This window comes from Falco cherrug, chromosome 1, assembly GCF_023634085.1.
Source record: "Falco cherrug isolate bFalChe1 chromosome 1, bFalChe1.pri, whole genome shotgun sequence".
NCBI lineage: Eukaryota > Metazoa > Chordata > Aves > Falconiformes > Falconidae > Falco > Falco cherrug.
Window position 1 is genome coordinate 116202757 of NC_073697.1, and position 23995 is coordinate 116226751.

Genomic DNA, 23995 nt, shown 5'->3' on the forward strand with positions numbered 1-23995 from the left:
CAGAGCCCAAATTTGGCTGACATTTGCAAGGTTCCTGCTTTTCATTTCAACCCATTCTTGCTTTATTTTTAGCTGTTTTAAAATGACACATGTTTCCATCTTTTAGGTAATGAGATGCTTTCCGCTTAATTCAATCACTAGTTAATTTGATCCTCTATTTAATTTGTTCCAAACGTCTGGAAGCAAAGTTCTGTATCTTAAGTATATGTATATATTACATATATAGCTTCTGCCCTTTGCTCTGATCATTCTGCTTGCTCTAAACAAGCCTTATAATTCAATCTTAGGCTATTGAAACTTGCCATTTAATTAATAAGAAAAGCCAAAATCGAAGCAAGATAGAAGGAAAAGAAATGGTTTAAGGAATGAGTCGTGGTCATAAAAGATGGCTATGACTGAAAGTTGCATTATGGAGTACCTGCTAGTGGCTAATAACTCTGGTACGGGCCATCAAATCTGGGAAGGTGGTGGTGAATTGATGGGAGCAAAATCTTTTAGGAAAATGTTAAGAATAAATGTGAACAGCCCCTTGCGAGGAAGGAAATTCAAAGCTCATTGTGATATAACGGAACATAAAAGCAAAAATGTTGTCAGTCACCCCAAGGCTTTTGGAGCTTGGAAGTCAGATGGGGAGGGAGAAACGCTGCTGCAGCCGGTGCCAAACCTGTGTCATCTCCAGCGCTGTCAGAGCACCCACCGGCACTCCATAAAGCTTTCACTTCCATCCCCAACAGATCCCTGAAAAACCCTCACCCACCCGTTTTAATCAAACACTCACCTCGGCGCTCAACCTCTGCGCTGACCTTTCTGGCTTTAGTGTCAACAGGTTGGCCCATCTAAGTGTCACACCCGGCTGGTATTTGGGGAGTGGAGCCGCTTTTGGCTCACAGAGCCCTGTGTGTGTATGTGTGTGTGTGTGTGTGTGCGCGCGCACCCGCGTGTGTGTGTGCAGAAGGGGTGCACACTGCCCAGCTCTTCGGCTGCGGTGGCCACGAGACGAGCAGATTCATGTAGCTCTTGTCAGTACATTGCTCTTGTAATCATCTAACAGGGTTTGCAAAAGCGAGGGTGAGCAGATGTGATGGGTATCTGGGGCTTTTCAGCCTTTGGGCCATGAGGATTGTGGGCACAGGGTGGATTTTCACATGTTCTGGTGGGAGCAGCATAGCTGTGGGACAGCAGAAGTCCTTGTCAATGATCCTCCGTGTTATTCTTCCAGGAAGTTGCCAAAAATCTCCCTGTGCAACTCAACTTACCTTCACAGCGCTTTGCTTGCTGGAAACACCTGGTATGTGCCTGGGTGTGAGCGTGGCTTGTGTGTCCCACAACTGAGCAGTCACAAGTGTCGGGACGCCCCTGCAAGGTGCCAGTTTGCAGCACACCAGGGGACAGAGGAGGTGATGCCCACACGAGACACATGGCGCCTTGGCAGGGCACCCAGCCTTTGCTGATTTTTCATGGAGAAGTGAAGGTAAATGAAAGCCAGATCAGAGGCCGTGCTGCTTGCCCAGCATGTGTGCCCTCTCCCTCTCGCTGCCCTAAAAGCCCTGTGTGAGGCTGGAGAGGCACAGAGGTTGTGTGAGGTCTGCTGGGGGGTTTAGGGCTGGAAGAGACCCGTGGGTATGGCTGTGGCAGGGCTCCTCCTGCAGATGCTGCTACTGCCGGCAACAAAGGTTTCCCATAAGCAGCTTTGGGTGGCTTCCCCCTGTCCTGTGGGTGGCCATCCCGTGGCAGGGGAGCACCTGCTGCGGTTGGGGAGCGTGGAGCCATGGGATGGTTGCAGGGATGATTGCAGCGCCAGGACGGGAGAGGGAACTGAACGTTGCGAGCAACTGGGAGGCAAACCACCCAAAAGCCAAGGGAAGAAGTGGGGAGGTAGCAAAACCACAGATCTGTTTAGCGAGCAGTGACACAGTGTTGGCCGGGTTTCAGTTCCCCACGAGATGGAGACAGCACCGCTGGTTTCAGTTACTTTCCAACTGTGGTGCAGGAACAATTTGTCTTAATAAATTGCAAGGAATAATGCAGTAGGACAGAGCTCTCAAGTGGGTGTGAGGGTTTTGATGTGAACCATGGGATGAATGTTAACAAACAGATCATGTTGTTATTGCTTGCTCTTGGTTCGTGACCTGGGCTCCATGGCCCTTCGTGGCCTCTGTGCCCCAAACTATAAGCTGATGCTGTCTGATCTCCATGGACCAGTTTCTTTGATGGTGTCTGTGGTTTATGTGATGGGGATTCATTGCTGTGCTGCAGTGTGGAGGTAAGCTGGTCCCTCCATCCCACCAAGAAGGCATCCAGGGAAGCATGTTGTTAGCATGAGCATTGGCACAGTGAAACTGCTAACAGAGGGGAGAGGCTTTTTTCCTCCTTCACAGAAATAAAAGCATCATTTATACAGCTTTCAGCTCTGCTGGTGCTTTTCTGCAGCAAAATGCTTCAGCCTTCCTCCTGTGCCGCTTACCTATGGACTGGGTCAATAGCTTCAGGACATCCTAGGGAGTGCAGTCTCAAGAGCCCAGACATCATACCTGCCTCTGCCACTGCTCTCTTCCGTGGCCTTGGTCATGTTCACCGATGTGATGTGGGCTGTCTTTTGGTGTGCCATGCACGGCACAGGAAAGCTGTTCCTGGCAATTGTAACGCAGCTGGCAGGAGACTGGGCTTTGCTGAATGTTTTGCGTGCACTCTAATGTAGCTAGTAACTGGAGAAGCATGAGGCACAGGATCAATGTCAAAGATTGCCAACAGCAAAGGGAAATGTGCTGAGAAATGTATGTGAATGCCAGTACTTTGGGGCCTTTATTTAAAACAGTGGCCGGTCGCAGTAACAGGCCATCTTGCTCTCATTCTGGCCTCTTTTAATCGCAGTTTCAGGATTTTTATTATTTTTTTTTAATTTTTTTAAAAAACATACGCCATGTTCCCAAGTAGTGCAAATGAGCTGCCTCTCTTCTGAGCTGCTCTGCTGTTGCTGTCGTGTACTTCAGGAGACTGGACAGCCCGCTATGGTCTGGGGACTCATCCTGCAGCCACCATCACTCTGTGGGGCTCTGCACTGTAAATGCAATAGGTGGAAGAAGAGATCATTCGTGATTCTTCGTGAACATGAAGAGCCGCTCTCTGTTCATTTCTCCTGCCTTGCAGACCTGTCTCATCTGCTTTCACCTGCATCTCAATCTCCCTCCTCTTCCTAGCCCGATGGAGAGCAAACGGTGAAATAGAAAAAGCAGTGCTAATGATCACAGCCTCACTACTATTTTATTTCCAATTGGCAGCTCATGCAAGCAGCCCTATTTTCTGTTCTAATAGGAAACTTTATGATGTACCAAATTACCCTGTAATAGCCTGCGCTGGGTTGCCTCCTGAAAGGTAAACGATTTTGATTTTTTTATGATCGGTTATTATGACTTTTTTGCCTATTCCATAAAAAAGAGGGAGATTGCATTAAAGAGACCCTAAGGTTGCAAACTGGAGCTGCTGGGAGCCAGGTGGTGCCGCAGGATTGCTGCAGGTGTAGGGCAGGGGACTGCACAGCTGCCCGGCAGTGGCTGGTGACCATGTCCCCTTCTCGCTGCTGGCCGTCACCTCCCGTGTCCCCTTCTCGCTGCTGGCCGTCATCTCCCGGGGGCTGGCACAGGCGTGCTGCAGCTGAGGGCTCTCCTGGATGCTGATGATGGGTGGAAGAAACTGCCTGGCAGCACACAGGGGAGGGTTCGGGGGCACGCAAAGCCCAGGATGCTCTGCATGTTGCGGAGTGCCATCTTCTGGCTTGCCACGAATTAACGGGGACTCCGCAGCTCCGCACCCACCGCAGGGAGCCCCGGGCAGCTGCTCCTGCTCCCTCCAGGCTGGTGTCCTGGCGAGGAGATTATCCAGAGAGGTTGGCAGCAGCAGGAGATGGGAGCACTTAATCCAGAGCTGCTCTCCCGTGCTAGTTAGGGAGTGCTCATTTCCTGGTAATGGCTTTGTTTTAATTAGGATAGCTGAGCCCTTGCGCATCCCAAGTTAGAAGTGATACAACCCTGTGAAGTCCCATTAGCATTTTCTGCTGCATTCTGCAGTGGAGAAGCAGCAGGGAGGTGTGGGATGTGATCCAGGGAGGGATTAGGCAGGAAACTTCCCACGGGCATTAATGGACATCCCTTTTATTTTAGCTGAAATCGGGCGCCTAAGTACCTTTCTGGTCCTGCATGAAGGTGACTGCAAAGACCACTCTCAGTGTCTGGTCGTATTTGTAAAGATCTGTGATTTGGGGTTTTTGTAGCTGGACCTGGCTGGTGAACCGGAGACAGAGAAGAACTGGAGCAGGAAAGGTGAAGTCCTACCTGGTAGCAATTTCTCCTGTCCCATGGTATGGTAAGGGCTGATTTTCCTCACCGAGGAATCGCTGTCCTGTATTGGTCTGTATCAGGTGCTTTTAATCACTGCCTGTAACAGTGATTAAAATTTCCATCAGTTGATGTCAACTCTGATAAATGTGACTTCAAAATATGAAACCATTTATGTGAAAAAGATTTAAACTCGGTCCAGTGAATGCACTTTTCATTTTTTAAAAATTATTCATATTTTTCCTGTAACTAAAAATTGTTTGAAAAATCTGCTGGATCTATCACTAGTTAGCTCAACAGAAAAAGGAGATCTGTAATGGTGAAAAAACAGCAATGATTTTGTGAAAAATTATTATACACTTTCCACTGAAGTGCTTTGTGAAACCTGGGATTAAAAAGATTATAGAATTTTGCAATACCGTTTTACTTTCGGTTGAAAAAATGACATTTAAATATGTCTGGCTTTAGCATCAAAACCCATACTTAGAAGGGTGACCATCATTGCCGATTACTGTAGCTGTGTGGATAATAATGTGATTTCGATGATGCTTTTTGTTTTGCCTGGTAACACAGCTCCAGAGCAGGGCAGCCCCATTGGTGCCTGCTGCGCCGCTCACTCCCCCTCTTGTATACGCATCCGTGAGAGCGAGTGAGCTAGCTCAGAGACAGCTCTCCAATCATTTGAATAAAGGGGGATTTAATGGAGCTATATATGTATTTATAGTAACTTCTGTTGCTTGCCTGTTTTAATAGACTGTCACTACTATCTAACAGCAAATCACATTCCAGGTGTGCTTTGCGGCACAGATGCTAAATGGGCTGGGTACCCGTTTGTTTCCTGGGCGCAGCCTCCAGTGCCCTGGATGCTGGGACAGTCCCTGGGCTGAGCTATACTGGGGGTGGTGGTGGCCGGTGCATGGGTGCATGGTGGGTTGGAAATGGGACCCTGTGGGTTAGCTTGAGGGTCTCAGAGGTGACTAAGAACAGCCAGCATTGGTTCCCAAGGCTCCACAACTCTGCTTGGAAAGCTTTTGGGGTGGCCCGTTGGAAGGTGACAAGCTGCTTCTGCCCATCCATCTATCTAACTAATTCCAAAATAGCCCATGGAAACCAGTTCTCTCTGGAGAAGCCGAAGATCCATTTCAGCATGTCTGGTTTGAAGATCCCTGCCCCAGCTGCAGCCCCCAGCCCGCGTCTGCCTGACTCACCACGGTGGTGCGGGCAGGCTGTTGCCCACGTGGGCATCCTCCTTCAGAGAGCGCTTTCCACGGAGCCCAGGCACAGTGCTGTCCTCCGGGGAAACCAGCGGGACTTCACAGCAGAAAGAAATAGAAAGCAGATCCTCGGGCTTTTAAAATTGAGTGCTGAGAGTGATGAAAGAAAGGGCAATAATTCTTTTAGATTCACTTACTGTCCAACTTTCGGAGACAAGATTACTCACCCTTTCCCTGCGGAGAGGGCAGAAATGAACATCAGGTGCTCTGACACAGTTTAGGCAATTACCCAACCCTGGTCTGGCTGTGTAACACCAGTGAGCGTTTTTTTGCAGCTATAGTTATGCAGACCCTAAGACAGATCTCCTGGTAGGGAGCCGGAGTGGCAGAAAGTGGAGCGGGCTGGGAGCTGAGCCCTCTGTGTTCAGCAGTGACTTTGCCCACCTTTAACTCGTCTCTTCCCTTAGTTCTTTACACCTACCAACACCCTGCTTTGGTTTCTTTAAAAGCTGTCTGTTTATTATATGTGGGTGAAATCTGGTCATGCTGTACTGTTTATTAGTCCAAAACTGAGGTCAGGCAGGTTGGATTTCTTTCCCGAGTGCTTTTATAATATTTGTGTTAGCTGGGCAGCTAAGTGCTGTCAGATGTAGCGGCAATGGAGCTTGCTGCTGTTGAAATTTTTATGGTTTCATGCATTTTACAGCATCACCTGTCAGACTCCAGCAATCATGATGTCACCTGTAGTGGAATATATAAATTTGAACAGAGGAGGCTGGAGCTAGGGGACTTCTTCAGTAATCTGGGCTCCTTTCTCCCCTCCCTCTCTGGTGGAGAGGCTGGGAGGTCTTAAGGCACAGCGAAAGAAAAGGCGCAGACCTCTCCCCTCCCCTGGGCTTTGCCCCAGCCGTTCTGCATGATCTGGGCAAAATCGCTGCCTTCACTCCGGCTGTAGTTTCCATACTGCCTCTTTGTTTTGCTGGCTGTGTCTCTGGGGATATGGTCTCCTGTATTCATCCCGAGACATGGGAAAGGCTCGCTCGGCACAGGGAGTCTCCAATGGCTGCGCTGTAGTCTGGTACCCCACGTGTGTGGGATGGAGACGCCAGATCTGGCAGCAGAAGCGGGTGCCGTGAGGGCTGGCAGGGAAGGACGGGAGGAAGAGTGGCTTTGCCGGGCAAATGTTTAAGCATTTGTGAAGGGGGCAATGGGACAGGACTTGTTCTCCGTGAATAAGTGAGGACAGCACACCTGGGGTGCCCTCCGCCTGCTGCGCTGACGGTCTGTGGCCAGCGCTGCTCCTGCCCTCCTCCTCCTCCTGGGCACTATTAGGTCTCTGTCCAATTTTGGCATCATCGCAGTTTTGATTACAGTTTGCAACAGCCTTGGCGAAGGCCCTCGTGGGACACAGGGGCTCGTCGAGTGGGAGCTGGTTGAAGCCGAATGGAGGTTTGAGCTGTGGGCAGGACACGCTCCGCTCGTGGCATCACGCACCAGGATGGATGCAACTCTGTGTCACGTGTTCATGTCCTCAGACTGGCATGGTCCACGCGTTCCATCCAAAGAGGGGTTCAGAGATTAATGAAAAGATTCTACAAAAGGTCAAATAGCAGCTCTGATCGGTGGGTTTGACAGCAGGAGAATGATTGGGGTTTTTTTCCTGGTTCTCATTGGTTTGTGTAGTCTTTTCCCTGCAAATGCTACCTTAATTAAATATCAAATGAGCATTAAGATGATATTCCATGTGGCTTAACAATGCTAAATGAAGACATGTAGCCCTACTGCTGAGCTATAAACCCTCAGTAAAAAATGGCTTAAGAACATACTGATCGGGTTTTAAGAGCTCTGTAACTGATACGCATCTTATGGTATCGTTAGGCCTCGATAAATCTGTTTCTAATAATCGCTATTTACTGAGGTTTCGCAACTATGCCTGAGGTACGTATCTGTTACCTTGTGGTCCAGCCTCAATAAATGTGTTTTTAATAATCAATTGGTACTTCAATAATAAACAATAATTGCTTTATTAAATATGAATTTGAACATGTTCTGCATTTAAGTTGTACTGAAATCACATCTTTTTGCTTTTTTAACTCTCAAGGAGCTTTTACTGACCAGCTATTGGTAGTAGTGTGCACCAAACATTACTGTTCCTCATAGAGCATCACTGACTTTGCCTGATTTATGACTCGTGACAATATTTCAGTGCTTTGTTTCTACCTTAGCCTAAGCAGTCTATCAGTTGCTTCCAAGCAATCTTCCTGGGAGAAATGCAGCAGTCCCTCTTATGGATCATTAACTGGAAATGAACTTGGGACCTTCAGATGTAAACACACCGCCTTCTGCCATGCGACCTAGCAGACCAACACTTTTAGTTGTCAGTACAAGTAATAGTGGTATGGGACTCTAATCTTTTAGAGAAAAAGCAATAATTGAAGAGGAAAGTTGATATCTTCTAGTGCCATTGAGAAAGCTTTGTGTTTTTTCAGGGCCTGCATCTCAAGCCAAGTCTTCAGAGTCAGATGCTCCCATGGCACAGACATACGGACTCACCTGCCACGGACTGCCCTCCTCTGCCGCTGCCAGTGCTGTGGGTGCTCTGAAGCTGCATGGGTGGCCCTGCGCCCTGCTGGCCATGCTACGCTGCTTCCGACATTGCCGTGCTCGGCAGAGAGTGGGCTTTTGTCTTTGAAGTATGAGGAGGTTTGTCTCCTTCCCATCAGTGTCTAAAGCAGGTTTTCTTCCCAGGGCTGGTTCAGGATTCTGCTGAGCGTGATGGAGTGTGGCAACATATCCCTGGACTTCAGAGAGGCCAGTCGTGGACAGGAGGTGAGGAACACAAGGAATATCCATGATTCACATCACTCTATCCAAATACTCAGTTGGTTCATGTTGTGTCTTTAATCTTTCTGATTTGAGATGCTTACAATCTAGTGTCCCATCTTGCTTGGAAATCTTCTGCGCTCCCAGGGCACAGCAGCCGATTGTTCCTGTACCTGCACGGGAGAGACGGTCACTGCTCATTCAGCAGCTTCCACTTGCATTTCGCTGGAGAAAAGCTTTGAATCCCAGTCCAGCCCCCACCTTCTCAAACGACCTTTCAGCGCTGGCTCAGGCCACACTCCTGTCCCCTACATGGGACCTTCCGCAGGGTGTGTAGCCACCCAGGGCCGTCAGTGGCTCGGAGGTGGGATGGGTAATTATCCCCCACTTTGCCACCCCACACAGCTCACCCCAGCGGGGCCAGCGGAGGAGGCGTGCTGCATCTGGTATACCCCCGCGGATGCCAAACCCCTTTAAGCAATGAGAACCGTATGTTTGCGTCTGCCTTCCTTGCGTATGTCGAATGTCACATCGGATTAAGGCACATCAAGCCATAACGGGTGCAGAGTTCGATGCCTTTAATTAGTCCAGTCAAAGGCAGGAATTCCCTTCTGCTGGGTGAGTCTGCTCCCATGACAAGAAGATTAGCGGCCTCAGCTTGTGATCGTCGAACTCAGAGTTTTCCACCCCACTTTAAGTCATTTGCAATTTTCTGTTCCTCATACTGGTAGTTTTGAGGGGCTGGTTTCATTCCAGGAGGGCAGGGGTCAAAGCATTTTGGGGAATGGCAGGGAGCCCTGTCCCCAGCATGTGTTTGGACAAGTCCGCTCCCTACTGGACCACCTCTGGGCTAGACATTTGTGTGTCTGTCTGGACCTAACAGGGAACCCAGGAGTGCACCAGGACCTCTCTGGGGAGTGCCATCAGCAGCAGTGCTGTCTGGTGGACATCAGCTGGCTCGTAGGGTTGAGAGGTGCAGTACTGAACGCACGGAGGGATAGCAATCCTCCTGTGTGGCAGCACGTGCCAACCATGCTCAGGAGGAGGCACATGTCCCTGTCCCTCAGCAGCTCTTAGGTGGCTGTGTTTGAGCAGACCCAGGTTGCTGTTTGTCCCTGCTCCTGATCAATCCTGTTCAACCACCTCTCTATCCTCAGAGTTACAAATGCCTGTGGGCAGTGCTAAGCTCCGGCATTGTGGGGCCAGGGACATGCCAGGAGCTACTCTGGGCTCCTACATCCACTGCTCTTGCCTGACAGCTAGTCCTGGCTGTGCTGAGCGCGGGTGAAGTCATGAATACCTATGATGTGATCTAAATGGTCTAAAATGTCCATTTCTAGGTTGTTATTGAAAATCCCCAACCTATTTGTCGTCCTAGTTTATTTTTTCTTATGAAAATTAGAGATATCTTATGCCATTACATATCACCCGATCACTGTAGTTAATATCAATAGAGGGGAAATATCTTAATTCCATATTTTGTCTCCTTTTTCTATCCTTTTGGTTTAAGCTAAGCTCTATAGGAGCTTGAGTTTATTCTTTGTCAGAGCTGTAGAAAGCCTTTTATGTCTGACTGCTTGTCCATTTTCTCAGCTGAGCACCATATTCCTCCCTTGACTCTTTGATATCCTGAGATTTTTCTCTTGCCACAACAAAACTATTAAACTTTTGACTTAAATGGATCGTTACTTTGGTAGCTTAATGCTTCTTTCTCTGAAAAAATGAGTCCTATGCTTGCAAGTAACTCTATAGTATCTCACAGCTCTGCATGGAAGGGGGTTAAAGGTCTGGTTAGCAAAGTGTATTCCTGACATCTGTAAATAAGAATAAGTTGTTTGGGAGTATAGTAAATACCATGGAAACGTGAGAACTAGAGATGCTTGGATTAGTGTTGGGTTAACTGCAGCAAACAGGTGCCTGGGTATAATTCTGTATCAGAGAGAAAATGATCACTTGACAGAGCAGAAGTCTTAAAATTTAAGAAATTCTTGGAGTTTTGGGACCAGGTTCTCAGCTCTTAGATGCGTAAATCACTAAGACCAATAAGATCTTTCTCAAAACCGTGCAGGTGAGGTAAACATGGGCTGCAACTTTTAGCGAGGTTGCAGGAAGCAAAATGCCAGGGTTGGTTCTGCCCAGTGCCAAATGACACTTCACGCTGCTGTTTCTGGAGATGCTTATTTTGGTTATGTTCGGGTAGTTCATAACCCAAATGCCAGGTTCTCAAGCTGGGGGTTCTCACGTGCCCCTGGGGCCCTGTAGCCAGGGGCAGGAGGGGATATGAACACGGCCGTGACTGATGCTTCCTGCCTGCGAAGGCGGCTCCGTCTGCAATAGTCAGGATCCAAGATTTAAGGTCAGGCAGGATGAATCAGTTTTGGAGGCTGGCAGGTTTCCAAGTCACCCCTATCCTGGATATTACCCCTCATAAAGACCACTGTGGTATGCTGGGTCCTTCAGTTGGAACAGTATTTTCCTTGCAAATTACTCCGTGGTGCACCTGGGATGCAGTGATTTATGAGACAGATTTGCATGAAGGATACACGCTGCATATATAAGGGGAAATGGTACATGGGCTGTGAGCTGGAAGGGGCTGCGCTGGCCGTGGAGGAGAGGAGTGAGGCGGTGAAATCCTGCTCGAACTATCCGGCTGTCACCAATGGGCCCCGTGTTTAGTCAGGTGCAGCCCAGCTCGTGTGCATAACCCTCCTGTTATCTTACCTTAAATAAAACTTTATTGGGATGTGTCAGAAAAAAAAGACCTTGGCTCAGACACCATGAAAGGGAAGTTTATTTAAGTAATTACCAATGAGGCAGTGGGTGCTTCCTGAGAATTAATGACTGGTGGGTTTGATGGCTTTTGCACGATTGTCAGAAAAAGCCCCAAGCTGGCGGCCTGGTGGCCCGTAGGAGAATGGGGTGTGAGAGGTGGGTGACACTTGCTCTGGTGACTCTTGGGAGAGCGGCTCCGCAGAGCAGAGCGGAGGTTCTTGCACAGCCTCGGGGGAATTCCTTGGCTCATTTAATTGCAGTGACTTTGAGCTGGCTTCCCGAAAGTCTTTGGAAAGCTCAGCTTTAATATCCTCTGCCCTGGTCAGAGGGAGGTAGCCTTGTTCTCCCCCAGCCCCTGAACTCCAGGGGACCCCCGCTGGTTTACTGAAGCAGAGGATTTGGCTTGGTTGTCCTGAGGCTGATCTTGTTTGGTTTCCACAGCTCATTGCTGCTTCTCTTGCATTCTTGTAGAGGTTGCTTGGTTTTATTCCTTTTCCTGTCCTGTATAAAAAACCACTGAGCTTTCCAGTACTGTAATTGCCATCATTAATAACAATACCTTTAAATTATTCCATTCAGCCTTTCTAAAATGTTTTCCTGACTATCATCTTCTTTGCTAATTGCCTTCCTTCAGTGTCCTGAGGAAACCTGCATTCTCTAAAAGTTATGCCAGGGAAGGACAGGGGAATTGGCTCTGATATTTATACATTTTTCTTAAGCAACCTTTACCAGCTCGTTGAAGGGAGAGACAATTTTGATGGGTCTTCTTGTGCCCAGACTGGGGAGACAAAGGCCCCAGAACACCAGTAACCAGATCTGGCCTGAGATGGGAGGCTGGAGCAGCTCCTGCAAAGGGGATGTAGTTCAGCTCCTGCCTCACATCTGCTCATAGAGAAGGGGCCAAGTGGAGAAGAAAGTAGCAGAGGATTCCCCACATAACGGCACTTCGCTGTGCTTCCATCGTGCAGCAGGACGGAGCCCAGATTGACAAGGCTGGGGTATTGCACAGGCACATGAGAGGGCAGAGACCTGTTTCGAGCTTGGGATGGGTGACCCTGCAGGTGGAGGAACTGGTATGTGCAGGGTGGGGGGAGTGGGAGCGCTGGTGAGAGGTGCTGTGGGCTTCATTCTTAGCAGAGATGGAGCAGGCACGTTTGGAGAAGTCCTTTTCCAGAGCTGTATGAATCCTCATTCATCTCTCCCCACATACAGTGGCTGTTCCAGCTGCTCGTCCAAGAGCTTTGTAACCCCAGACATGAACAGGTCTTAGGGACCCCTTGCTCCTGTGTCCCTCTAATCTGTCCCAATCACAAGAAATAGCAAATTATTCTGGGCTTCTCAGAACATCAAAAAGGCATCTGCCGTTCCTCCCCTCTCCCACGCTGCTTGAGGCTCAGTGGGCTGCCACCAGCTGGGGCAGTGATGGCGGTGTCAAGAAGTGGCTGGAGAGGGTTGGCAGTAGCCATGAACTTGGGTGGAGGGAGGATTGCACTTGGCTGAAGGTCGGTCTCAGCCTCATGGTCTTAGCAGCATTGCTCAAGGACCCAGCACTATTCAGAAGTCAACTCCAGAGCAGCTTGTCAAAAACTCTGGTTTCTGGGAAGTTCAGGGTGCCAGATCTGGACACCTGAGATGAGGTGGCACATAGAGAGGCAGGTGGGACATGTTCTGGGCAGGCAGATCTGGGAAAGGTCTGCTGGTGGAGCCCAGCTTATGTTTCACTAGCAGGTGTTTGAAACTCAGTCATTTCTGTGAAACTTTAAGTGGAAAACGATCATTTTCTGATGAATTGTAATGAAAATTTACAACTTGCCTAAACCCAGGCTTTTCTTTCACCTAGACCCTTTCTTCTCAGCCTGCTGCTCCCCTTGGTGTTGCCCAGCCAGCAGCCTGCAGGATGCTGAGCATTAGAGCTGAGGAATTGTTAGCGATCAGGGTGCCCTAAATGCCAACAGCAGATGCAATAAAGGACTGTTCCTTTCCACTTGAAATGCCTGTTGCATTTGCCAGGCAGCCAACACTGTAAATTCATTCTGACTATTTAAAAAGACCTTTTAAAGCTTTTGAATGGTTTCTGGCTCATTCTGTAGCAATAAAGCCATAGTGCCTGAGAGCCAGACGTTCAGGACCTTACCAAGTAACTAAGTACAAGATACTTGGAAGCATTGTCAGGTGCTTAGGAGCAAGATAATTATACTGGCCCTCACACCATTGTTTGCATGCTCATAATCACTTTCCTGGGCTCTGCCTAATGACGTTTGGGGTTACTATGAAACAAAGAAATAGGGTAGGGATTTGCAAAATGGGAATCCCACCTGCTGTGGGGTGGTAGAACAACTGTGTGAAGAAAACAGGCAACAAAGGCAAGTGAGAACATGAGTTTTCCTTTCATCCTGCTGCAACGGAGCTATGAGATCAAACATTGCTTGTCTTGTCTGGTTTTGTAAGGATAGATTTCATCTTGTCCCTTCAGGTGACTCTTCTGAAGGAGACGACACATGACTACCTATTTTGTCTCCTGCCATGGGTTAGGGTGGGACGAGGGCTTGCTTCCCGCTCTTCCTGCAACAGTTACTCGGGTCTGGCAGTGTCAAGCTCCTCTGTTAGGGGATATCTGGCCAAGGGAAGCACTGTGTATGTACTGTGCTGATGTTTTCTCTAGGCATCTGCTCTTTGTTGGGTTGGAGACAGGACAATGAGCTAGGTGGACCTTTGGTGTGACGGTTTGCTCATTCTTCTGATCTTCGGTTGAGTGGCAATGGTGGATGTTGGCTGTCGCCTGGAACAGGATGAGGTATGAGCTCTCGTGTTATTTTGACTGGAAGCTGTGACCACCCTGCATGGTTGGGCCATCGTGGTGAGTTGCTGCAGGTCCCACGAGATCCACAGGGTTGGTCTGGTGCTGCTTGGAACCGGCACCCCATGCACGGGAGGAGCTGTCAGCCCAGGCTACCGCAATACTTCTTGATATGTTTTCCTACCTTAGTGATAATACCTGGCCTCCACATCTCCCTGGTGCACAGGAACCCATGACAGTCTGGGCTGCCTCCATCTTCATTCTCTTGACCTGGGAATGGTGCTTACTCCCTGAGGAGTCCAACTATGAGACCCTGGAGAAAGCAGAGCTCAGCAGCTTTAGCTAGAGACTGCAGGACTCACTTTAGTCTCCCAGTCCACAGCATGGTCCTGCCTTTCACTGACACCCATCATCACGGGAACCCTGGGGACAGGCTGGTCTTCACAGAGGTCATAAAAGTGACTTGCTGGAAGGTGATTTTCCTCCAAGTGACTGAGTGCACGGTGTGCATGCATGCCATGGTACCCGGTTTGCCAGATGGCTCCCTGGCATCCGATCAGGGCTTTTCCATGCAGCAGGGAAGAATGTAGTTGAGAAGGCTGATAAATGGTCTGTGAAGATTTGTCTGGTACCATTTTGATCTTCAGGGAATGAGGACCTCATTGCAGATCAAATGTCCGGTCTTTTGCTGGCATAAATCAACATAACTCTACCAAACTTAATGGAGTTGTGCTGATTTACACCAGCTGAATTTATACCATCAAAAATCATTCATTTGCTCTGCCTCTTCTCCATTTTTCCCCTCTCCTTGGATTAGAAACGAAGTCTATAAAGCTAATGTGGTCCCTGCAGCAGCATAACTTCCACAGAGTGTTTGCTTGAAGAGGTTAAAAGCCCTATAAACTGCTTTACATTCTCTAATAATAGAATGCAGATGCAAAGGGGAAGGATTTGATGGTCAATTAATGCAGAAACTATCCAGTGCTTTGCATAGGTCCTACTCCCTGGCTTTGAAATACAATGCCCAATTAAAATCTTACCCAGAACTATACCGAGATTAAAAACGTAACAATAATCTGCAGCGCTCCAGGTAGCATGCTGCAGTTTTCAGGGTGCCTCTGAGCTGTTCCTCATAAACTCTTGGATAAGATTTGTCTGGGTGTTTCCAATTGCAACTGCTCCTGGAGAAAAGCCGTGAAGTAGCATTCAGCTGGTGAAGCTGGAGAGAGGGTTATTTTACGGAGGAAAAGGAGGGGGGTAGGATGGGTAAGGAAAGTGCTGACAATCCCTTGTGCATTCTTCTGAAAGGAAAAGAAAATGATTACTGTAAATGTTCTGCCCTTCAGCTGCGTTTTTCCGAGGTCTCACTGCTGTGCCAGGCCAGGCAGTGCCCACAGAGCGGCTCCGGGGTTGGGACGGGCTGACACAGCTCCAGCATATTCCAGTAACTTACTTTGCAGTTGGGTTGAGTATCACTTGCTCCAGCTCTTAGGGGCGGGTGGTGTTGATGACCTGTCAGGATGCCTCTACATGCGATGGTGGCTCCAGAGGAGTGGTGCAGTCTGTGAGCAGACGGTATTTGGTGGAGGGAGAGGCTGGGGCTGCAGTAGTGTGGGAAGGATCTGGGTGTAATAACCCAGAAGGTGGGATGAAAGCCCTTCTCTTTCAGTAGTCCACACCACAAGTAGGAGCTGAAAGGGAAGAAGGCAGTTTGGGCAGTGAGGAGCACCGACAGTAATTAATCAGGGTAACAGCCAACCCCTTCTTGGCTCTAAAGCTTACTCACTGGCAAAAGACACCGATGTGGAAATATATCACATTCTTTTAAGGGCTCTAGTAATTTACTTGCTGTGCAGAGCAACAGAAAGGGTGGAAAAGCAGGGCTCTGCATCCCTGTGGTACCTGGAGACACTTTTCTTCAGGACTGAGCCGAAGGGCATGGGCTGCCTCAGCCAGAGAGACCCTCCCCTGGGCTGCTGGGGGGTCTGGGCTGAGCCCACTCCTTGGTCAGCTCCTGCTGGCTAGTGCCTCTCCGCATTAATCAGAAGGGATGGGGATCACATCACTGCCCTTAACCACCAAAAACTCGTGTAGCTCATACAGCCATTTCTTTGTCAGCCTGTGCGGTCAGCACTCCTCTCTTCAAGGAAAATTCATGCATTTAATAGCAGAGCTCTGAGGAAGACCAGTTCCTTTCTCGTTCAGGGTCTCCTTCGTTGTGCACAGAGCAAACGGGGGCTGGGGCAGGGATACGCAGTGGTGGCTTCCCCTGGTGCTGAGCAGCAGGCATGGCAAATCCATCTGTGAGGCATCAAACCCCTGATGGCAGCCCAGCGTGCCTCGCTGTTCGCTCTCTGCCTCGCTTTTTCTCCTTTTCATGGTTTTGTAAAGAGGACTGGAAGATACAAAGTTGGTTGGATTTTTTTTTAAAAAAAAAGTCTTCAAAACAACTAATAGAAAGAATAAGCCTGTCACAGATGGCCTAGAGCCCGCTGAGGATGGAGAGTCTTACAGGTGGGTCTTCAAGTCCAGTTTAGGATGAAGGTTTCGATGTGTTTCTGTCTGAGCTCACGCACCATCTTTGGGCCCTGGTTTTAGTCCCAGTTGTGTAAAATCTCGGCACAGATCACCAAGGTCAAGGGGAATTGCCCGAGTTTGGGGAACTAAAACTAAATGAATGGAGCATGATATGAAAGCATAACGGGACTGATTTTTTTTTATTGCAGGAAGGCCTCTTGACACCGTTCTGACAGCATAAAGGGTCATTTACATCTATTTTAAGCAATGTAAAAGCTTGATCCTCATTTACACATGTTGAAAAGAAAATATAATATGTACCAAAACTAAGCCCCTTCCTACTGCCAAAGTGATGGAAAAAGACTTTAGTGTAAATAAGGTTCAGGCCTGTTTTCAGTTTCAGCGCCACGAACGTGCCGATGCAGACGCAGGAAAGATGCCAAATGTATTTATTTTGGCCCGGCAGGGTATTTCTTCAGTTTTCTGTCTGCAGAAGAAAGTGAATGCACACGTTTTGGCTCTGTCTTCCATGAGAGCCACTGGAAGTGTCACTTCCCCCCTCTCAGGCGGGGACCGAGGACGCCGTCCCGAAGGCCACCGCACAGAGGATGCTCTTGTTGGGCAGGACCTGGGGGACCGGCAGCTGCTGAATGGGCACCTTTGTGGCGAGAGTTGCGAGTTCTCTGTTTCTAGCTGCGAAGCTGCTCCCGAGGACTCTGCAGCAACTTTAAACCAAGCAGAAACCGAGGATGCACAAACTGACAAACTCTGTTTGTGTCACCTACAGAAAAGCCGCTCACTGCCGGCTGCCGGAAATGGGCTCCAGACCTTCTCCCGGGGTGGAGGAGACACGGGGTAACTGCTCAAAGATGTGTGCAGTTCCCTAAACAGGATGATGATGACAATTACAGCCTGATAGGGGCTCGGTATTTACATCTCCTTAACTAATCAAACTTTAAACCCAATCAGAGTCCGGGAGAGCGTTGCTGTTCCCCAAGAACACTGAAGGAGACTGTGATTTATCATGGGGCACAGAGGCAAGTGGCTGATACTCCACAGAAGTTCAATAATACGGACCATCTGCACACAGGCTGCGATGCAGCCTCTCCCCATCCTTTTTTCTCTCTGTGTAGGACAAGGGGCAGCCTAGATCTGAAGGGAGGTGCAATTTTAAGCAGGGCTGACGTGCCTCTGTGCCAGCGTGGGACGGATTAGAATTAGTTTCTGCTAATTTGCTCCACATGGAGCTTTCAGTTTGAATTCTGTCTCCTGAATTAACAGGCAGACCACCCTCTCGGTATCCTGACTGCTGTATTTCCCATTGTGAGGGAAGAATTTTTCATCTGTCCTGCTTTTCCTGTGGTTCGGGCAGTGTTGTGCTTGCTGCTCCAAGGGAAGGGGTCTCTGTAGCTGTGTGTATTCAGCCTCCTGGGACCCCTGAGCTTATCCAAACCTGGGCAGTCGTCTCGGAAAAGAGCAAACCTTGAAGTTTGGGAGCAGGAAGGATGAACAGATCAGTGATTATTACCCTTCAATTTTTTTTAATTCTTCTTTTTTTCCTGTCTGAATCCCAGATTCTTTCTGTTCAGGAGGCGATCCTTAGCAGTCTCGATGCTCTTCTTAGCAGACAAACCAAAACAAGTCTTGCCATAAAAGATCCAGGGGCTTGGATTCCTTGCAGGTACTCATGAAACCAACTGGTTTTGCAGAGTGGCAGAAAAAAAAAAAAGGTGCAGAAGGTCCTGTGGCAGTCCTGCTAGTAAAGACCACAGCTTCTTCAGCAGGGCCAGGCACACAGGGCTGAAAAAGCTAAAGGCTACAGCATAGGCTGAGTTAGTCTGGCTGAGGGTGATGCACTTGCACTGCAGAAACACCAGAGCTTTGTAGTAAGACGTGGAAAATACCTGCTCAGCTCATGGACTGATGGGGCCCATCTGGCATGTGCCAGGGGTTGCATGGGGTGTATTTTGTGGGGTTTCACTCAGTCCAAGGAAAGTTCCCCAGTCAGATGGTTCCTTCAGGAGCCTGTTCAACCAGGCTTGCATGGGGGAGGTTCTCCCTAAAATTCAGCCCCCATGTCCCACTTCCTAGGCCCATCCAGCCAAATTATTCATCCCTGTGTCACCTGCTGAAATTTTCTGTTGACTGTCACAGGGAACAGTAAGCTACTGGGCTGGTCTCGGCCACATCTGGTTTGATTTTTTTTGTCTTTATCAGGATGCATTGACATCCTGTGTGCCTTTGCATGGGTTGTTTCAGTCTCTCCGTGGTCAGTTTCCCACCTGAAAAACAATATTGCTGTAATAAAAATCCCTCTGATGTCCACAACAGCTTGGGTAATTCTTAGCTACGCAGTTTCTCAACAAACATCTAGACATTTCCAGTAGCTTCTGAGTCATTAAGAAGCTGTTTACTTGGAGCCATAACCATTCCTGATAACTGATGCTGAGATCACAGAGCACTTCTGGGAGCTCTGTAGATGTTCAGGAACCCCATACAGACCCGAGGTAACCCAGCTCTTGAACCAAAGCCATGCTGCTCATGACACAAGGCAGAGTGAGACTGGACATTGAGCAGTGCTGGCTACTTTGAGCCCAGGCTGTTGGGTACACGGTGGTGGTGTGAACCCCAAGTGTCACCACTGAGGGCTGAATTTTGCCCTGAGCCACCCTACCATGTGTAAATCTGGAGCACCTTCGCTGGATGTGAATGAGTAAACTCCAATGAATAAAGCTAAAGGTTCTTTTATAGTATTTTCACATTTGCCTGAGAAACAGTAACATTTCTTTCTGTTTGAACTTTCCGAGGGCTCAGTATTTCATCCTTGCTTTTTAAGATTTTTGCTACGTTTTGATCCCAGCCTCAGTGTGAGGGCTAATTTTGTGCTCCTGGATTCTGACTATAATGAATGGTGTTTTGTGTGTTAACTGTAGTGATGTGTTTGCAGGCAAAGACTGGGCAGAGGAGGAGGAACAGAGTTTCTCTGTTTGGGCTGTTCCGAGCCGGTGTGTTGCAGAGTCCTTCCTGGTTATGGTCTATGTGAGATCTTACCAATGCATCTGCAGGGGTTTTATAAAAAAACATTCACAAATTTATTGCATCTTTTCAGCCAAGAAAGACTATCTCTAATGGTTCTAACTCAAAAGGTTTCATTTTGTCATTTCCAAGCTGGCATACTTCTCTTGGTTATTTCAAAACAGGTGTCTTAGAAGTTTACCTACATTTAATTTCTCAAAAGGCTTTTTCACAGCCCCCAAATGAAACTAGACAAAATTGGTGAACTGTTTTATTTGATGTCTAAGCATCTTTAAAACTTGTTTTTATTTCAAGTGGGGTGAATTGATCTCTGTGCCTTTTTGTTCAGGGCAACCTGAAATTATTTACCAGTGAAGCAAAGAATTCATTTATTCACCTGGTTCTGGGGTTTAGCTCTTTCCCGGAGCCCAACAGTGGGTCAGTCTAGCCTTCAGTGCCTTTACCTCTGCTTGCCCTTCCAGATGATTTTTATTATGTAGTCTTGAAGTCAGCAATGTAGCCTTTCTCAGTGAGGGAGTATCTGAGCCTGGGTGTTTATTGCTCTTCCACGACGACTGGCAGCAAGCGTTCCCATACAATGGGTCCAGCATGGAGGTGTCTTGGCTGATGACCATTTCCCCTGTGGTTTTCTCTTTTTCCTGCCTGCTGGAAATAAGATGAAAATATACCTGTCATGTGTACTTGTCCTATATTGTGTGCAAGAGATGGGAATGCTCCTTGGGAAGGGACAGAAAGAGAGCAGGTCATCTGCAGAGCACCCATCCACAGTACATGGGTGTATGCTGGAGGACTCCGTGAGCACGGTTCTGTTGGACAACGGCATGGAGAGAGCTGAGTCCTGGCAGACTGGTGCTGGGGAGAGCTCTCACTGGAAATGCAGAAAGCTCAGCAAAACCGTGCTTCACCTGGTTGTCCTGTTCTCCTCAGATTTCTTGTAAGGAGCAGCTTTGCAGGTGTTGCTGGAGGTGATCCCAGTAGCAGTGTTTGGCTGATGTGGTCCATTCCCTGTCTCTTATCTGGACCTGGCCTTGTGGCTCTGAGTTTACTTGCTGAGCCTGGTGTCACCTAGCTGAGGGTGCCGCCAGGAAAATACAGGCTGCTCTGGGGCTGTGGGCTGCTCTGGTGAGTGGAGGAGTGGCAGGCCAATGGCAGTATTGAGGTGACCTGAGTCCTGTTCCTGGTACTGTCACAGACTGTCTGTTTAAACTCACTCTACCTCCCTTCTCCGTCTTTAACCGAGCAGCATAATACTTCTTTTGTTTGTTTTTTAGAGCAGAAACAACTCATGCAAGCTGGAAAGCCTTTACCAATAATTTCCAAACACAGAAATATGTGCCTGCAATGTGGCACTTTTTAGAACAGCATCCCCTCAGATGGTGGAGAATCCATCACAGCCTGGGGCGAGTAATTCCAATGGCTCATTACTCTTTCAATTACAAACTGGCACCTTTCTTGCAGTTTGAATTTGTCTAATCTTGGCTTCCTGCCACTGGATGTTGATATGGCTTTGTCTGGTAGATTAAAGAGAGTTCTGCTGTAAGAGACCTTCTCTTTAGGAAGTGCCCCTTATTGTTAATAAAGTACTTCTACCTCCTCTTTTTGATAAGCTAAATTATTAAGCAACTTAAGTCTCTCAGTGTGAGCAGCTTCCCTCCAAACTGTAAATGCAGTTCCCTCCTGAATTCCTGCTCGGGTGCTGTTCGGTTCCCTGATAAGCCCATTGTGCCATTTGAAACATCTGTGTGGAACTGGCAGATCTGCCACCTCTACAGTAGCGCTAGATGCAGGTATCTGCGTTTGGGCACTTGAATCGAACCTTCAGATGCCAGAAGAAAGGAGTAAGATCCATCTGCCCTAACTTGAAGCACCTACAGGTGTAGCAGTAGAGCAAACATATCACCTTGTCTCCTGAGTACATCTCGCTCAAAGTGTTTATATGTTTTTTTGGTAACTAAGTCAACACTCGCTAAGCTGCAGTTGCCCAGAAGGTGACTCTGGTGTAACGTGCCTGTTCTGCTGCCCATTGCAGCGACTGTGGAGCCCCTGGAATGGCTGTGAGGTCCTGCTGGAGGGCAGCTTGGCAAGATCATGTCTCCGAAGGAGACTATCTAGGCTGCTGCCAATTTTCCTTCTGTGGGTTTGAGGGAGGATGCCATGTTTGTGGTGTAGAGCCGTGCCCTACTTTGCCAGTAAAATCTGGCAGGGTGAGGTCGTTGGTGCTGGTTATTGTGCCCTTAGTGTCAGTGTTGTGTCATCTCTGTCGTTTGGTCCTGTGTGTCTTAGAAATTGCTCCAGTCTTTTGTGTTTTGACGCAGACGCTGGCAGGGAACTCCCAAGGAGAGCTCTCAGCTGTGTTCTCCACCCTCATGCCTATCTGAGGGGAATCTGAAGGACACTGCCAGTTTTTCCATGGCTCTTCAGAGCATATTGACTGGGGATGGCCTCTGCTTTAATGATGGTTTAGAGCTGTTTGACAGTCTCCTGGCTTTTCTTAGTGTAATTTGGGTTTATATACAATGACTGATCATGTGCCAGAAGTTTTATTATGGACAACAAATCTCATTCAATCAACAGCAGAGACCAAACAGCCATTGTTTAACCTCACTAGTTAGACCAGCATTGGATGACTCCAGGCACACCAGATGGGACCTACCACCCTCACTCTGCCCTGCGTGAGTAATCAGCAGGCGGATGGGCTGCAGATTTCCTTGTGAACTGTGCTGTGTAGGAGCTTGCTTCATGCCCAGCTATAAGAGCTCTGCTGTTTAGTTCGGATCTTTGATGCAGCCTCTCATGTCTTGGCCAAGGTGGGACTTCATAGCACGTCTTTACCACCATTAGAGTGCAGTAGCTGAGCGGAGTATCTTGCTGTTTCATGACACCATATTTTTTCTCCATGCCGAAGGTGTTTTCAATTGATCCAAAGGCAGGGAGGTAGGTGGTCCTCTGGGGCCTGTGAATCAAAGGCTTCAGGAGATCTCTCCCTTGTGTGCTGTTGATAAACTAGGCTGTCTTCACCACCTTAGCCCCAGGCTCAGAAAGATGTTTTGGAGGTACTCTGCTTGCAAACTCTCATTTAATGAGGAGCCAAGCTCTGTGGAGCATATTTAGTGAACGCACAACTAAATGAGACATGAACAGCCTGATCATGGCAGGGTGAAAGACAGAGATTCATTGCTCAGGTGAGAAGGAAGTGCAGCAGAGCGCTGAGAGAGCCTGAAAGAACAAGCATGAGTGTGTATAATCCATGGTGTGAAACCAATGCTATAAATAACGGGCTGATGGAAACCAGATCTGTTCTGCGTATGCTTCCCATTTCTACTCCAAAGCAAGAAACATTTTTGCAGCGAAAGGCTCATACATGGCCATGCGTTGGCCCCTGTTCCTCCCCCCAAGGCATGTGCTGGTCCTTCTGAGACCTTTAAAAGGAGGTTCTGGGCGTGACCTAGGGAAGGAATGTGCAGATCCCGTGAAAGATTTCCTACCGGCCACTCCATGTGAGGGTAGGCCAGCATCATTCATTTTATAATAGAAGTTATCTTCCTCATTTGTTCCTCCCTGCCCCATTTTACAAAAGAAAAATGCCGGGAGCCAAACTAACTTGTCTGAGGGCCAAAGATGACTGTAAAAATAAGTACTGCTGATATCAACATCGAGGGCTCCACTCTTAATATTTGATATTTTGGCCCCTTCGAGCTGCCAGTCAAGTAAAGTGCAGAAAGCAGGAGATCCCATATATAAATGTCCCCAGTGCTGAATCCTGCCATGAGCCATCAGAGTAAATAAGTTTGTTTTTCTCTTACCTTGCATTCATGTAAATCACTATGGCCAGTGGAATGAAGGCTGCATAAGGCCAGCGGGAAGCAGTGGTACCCTGGCTTTGGGGAGCATTAAGGGAGCTGAACTTTGGCTACCAGTTTTCAGGGAGTTAAAGAGAAGGAAGCATTTTCCCCAAGGCAGAGAGCGTAGACCCATTTGGAATAAATCTGCTTGCTGGCTGCACTCCTTATTCTGGCAGTCAGCTCATTTATGATTCAGGCCAAGTTTTGCACTATGGTCAGCTTTAACTAATAAAGATCTAGCATGGTACCTTGCTAATCTCATTAGATGGAGAGGTATGTTTTGGTAGCGGGTTTTGGGGGAGGACAACGAGAGAAATATGTTTAGCAATTCCAGCCCAAGCCATTTCTGTCAGATTTTTTAAAGGTGTATATATAGTGCATATATATATATATATATATATATATATATATATATATATATATATATATATGTTTCTTCTGTCTCTACTTAAATCTCCTACTAAAAATAGTGGTACCAGAGGCCCCAGTTACCAGTCCCCAGGGATAACTGCATTACAGGCTATAGGGACTTAGGAACTCCAGCAGTGTTACTGCTCGTGGCTGGGTGGTAATCCACAGAGGTCTTGGGGTCCTTCTTGTACCTTGTTGGAGTTAGACATACTGACCCCCTACCACCCAGGTCCAGGAGGAGCTGTGATGTTA

General features: G+C 48.1%; 1 long non-coding RNA gene across 6 annotated transcripts in view; it reads left to right on the forward strand.

Moving 5' to 3' along the window:
- LOC114017393 (uncharacterized) overlaps nucleotides 1-23995 on the forward strand; it is a 198440-nt gene that overhangs the window by 144851 nt on the left and 29594 nt on the right. For 2 of the 6 annotated variants that reach the window (XR_008734253.1, XR_008734258.1), the window contains 2 exons: nucleotides 1220-7941; nucleotides 8035-8374. This is a non-coding gene — a long non-coding RNA (uncharacterized LOC114017393). Of the gene's footprint in view, nucleotides 1-1219; nucleotides 7942-8034; nucleotides 8375-13802; nucleotides 16341-23995 lie in introns of those variants that run through there. The other 4 variants (XR_008734255.1, XR_008734256.1, XR_008734254.1 and 1 more) reach the window with 4 other exon arrangements.